Genomic DNA, 2775 nt, shown 5'->3' with positions numbered 1-2775 from the left:
AACTTCCAGTCCAACTGTAACCTACCCTGTAGACAATCCTCTTCAAGAATTCATCCGATTAACCAGTTAACTTGCCGATTAATCCCTACTCATACGGTCCCCGAGTAGCCGATTACTCGATAAATCGTCCGATTAATTGATTAAATGGCCGATTAACTTGCCGATTAGCCTATTAATCCCCTACTCACCAGCCCACCGAGCAGCTACACAATATTCGACACAACTCTAACAAACTCCACCTTGACGAATATTTTCCACCACCTTGAATTCGTCAATGCGTCAAACTTCCATGTATATTGGGCTTGAGCTTATCCCATGAGCATCGCTGCTACTTCAAAGACTTCATATGACTCCACTTGCAACTTGTAGTCTCTTCTTTTCTTGACCACTGTCAACACTCGAGCAAAATTAAGTTCCATGTTACTCTAGTTTGCGCTCCCAACTTTCAGAGTATCAGTCCAACGCCATCACACACTGATCACTGACCTGCGTAAAATTGAACAACTCACATATTGGGTGTCACACATAAGTGTTACCTGAACTCAACATCACCGCTCCTTTCTTGACCGCCTGTCTGAAACTAGAAGAAATTTCACCACTGCTTGTAGTCATCCCGAGTCAAATTCGCAGTTGTCTCACCACATGTATGACCACCAGAGCCCTGCCCGTCTCCATGTCCCGTGCGTACCGCACGCCTCGCCGCTATTACCGCGTCGAGCCTCCACTGTCCTGATTGAGTCTCAAGGGTCGCGAACCCACACCACTCAACCCCCACTGCAGAGTACCACCTATCAACATGACTTCATGGTGGTTGTACGTGCCACCCCGCGCCCCGTCGACTCCAAGCTCTTGTGTGCACCGTCTTGAATCAACCTTGCGCCATAGCCTTGTCGAAGCCACACAAGCCCTCTGAACCTGCGCCACGTGTTTCCACGCCCAGAAGTCAGTCACCATCTGCATCACGCTTCCTATGTCGTCGTCGCCGATCCAACCACCGTCTTTTGTACCAACCGACCTGCGTCGATCCGTCAGACTGACAAGGCTGACCCAGCCGAACTTTCCTGACTGCAACCATCTGCAACTCCTCATAGTCCATCTTACTGGCTTGACTTTCCGTAACCCCTTCAAGCATCCCTGTTGTGCCAACAAATTTTCACACTTGTCTGCCGTAACCCAAGGTTTTCAATTCCGCGAAACTTCTTCACCTCAAACATAGTATCCGTTGTTTCCATGGTTCTTTGTACGGCTAACCCGGAAAAAATATCCAAGCATTCTTCCTGTGACGCCCCAAGTACACAAATCGTATACTAGTAGTAGCAAATCCGATGATAGCTTCTGGTCTTCACGTGAAGTCGCTCTTTGGACACAACTTTTCAATGCTAGGTTTGCTTGCCCAAGTCCTTGCCTTTCAACAATGGATGTATTCCTTTTGAAGTCTGCCATGATGTTGCATGCCCGCGTCTCGGCCACGAGGAGCACGCCTCTCCTCCAGGGACTCGGTCCCTTTTTGTTTTCAAAACAAATCCCTGTCCATACGTACAACCCTGCCTCGCGCTTAGGCTTGGTGCGTCCAGTCCCGCCTGGGCCAGCCTGCCCGGACCGCTCCAGCCCAACATGGGCGTTGCCCGACCAGCGCCAGCGCCCCGTCTGGCCTCCGCGTGGCCTGCCACGCTACGCACGCCAGCCGCCTGTGCTGGGTTTGCCGCCGCCCGTACGCTGCCGATCGATCCCATCTCGACCGAACTCGAACAAATAGAGGATTTCCGCTGTACGCTGCATGCTGCACGTCTTGACTGCTTCCTTGGATTTGACGACGTCTCCGGATCACTTCCGTCCGCTGTGACGATGATCATGACATCAAATCTTCCTCCTTTAGATTAAAGCCTCAAACTTAGCTCGTGATACCACTTGTTAGAATAAACTCAAGGCATACCGTTGATCATCTGAGAACCAAGCAATCAAACGAGCACGACACCGAAATTTGTTAACGAGGTTCACCGATATGGCTACATCCCTGGGGCTTGACTACGGGCGCTCTTACCCGTAACACCATCACAATACCGCACACCGGCCACCCGGGCGCCGGCACACGCCGCCGGCTCTCCCTTGCGCGTCTGTGCTATTATGTTGGCATAGGTTACATCGTGTGTCTACCCCCACTATATATGAGAGGCCTAGGATACAGGTGTCCTATTAAGACACGACTCCACATCTTATGTAAACACAATACAACTCCTAGTCCAACTGTAACCTAGTACCTTGTACACAATATTCGACACAACTCTAACAGTTAGAGAAAGAGTTGCACGCAAGGTACTTATATTATATTTATTCCTGTAGAGGATCAAATTGTTGATGGATTTACTAGATTGAAGCATTCAATTGCAATCTTAACCTCATTGTTTTCCTTGGTTGTGATAGGATCATAGGCTAGACCTGATTGTAACAAACTTGTATTCTGCGATTATCTAGGAGGATCTGAAGAGGCATTAGAGATAGAGATGTAATCTGGTTAAGCTACTTTCCTTGCCTCTCAAGGCCTATCTGAAAAGCCGATCCAATGTAGCCTCCTACACATATTAGGTGACTACAGTGTCCAGTTCAGGCGTTGACAACAGTGGAACTCTGCTACTTCCCCTCGCGCTCTATGTGTTTTCCTTGCTGCATGATGGTGGTTAAGCTACTTTCCTTGCCTCTCAAGGCCTATCTGAAAAGCCGATCCAATGTAGCCTCCTACACATATTAGGTGACTACAGTGTCCAGTTCAGGCGTTGG

The sequence above is a fragment of the Triticum dicoccoides genome, chromosome 3A (assembly GCF_002162155.2).
Source record: "Triticum dicoccoides isolate Atlit2015 ecotype Zavitan chromosome 3A, WEW_v2.0, whole genome shotgun sequence".
Taxonomy (NCBI): Eukaryota; Viridiplantae; Streptophyta; class Magnoliopsida; order Poales; family Poaceae; genus Triticum; species Triticum dicoccoides.
This window is presented reverse-complemented; position numbering follows the sequence as displayed.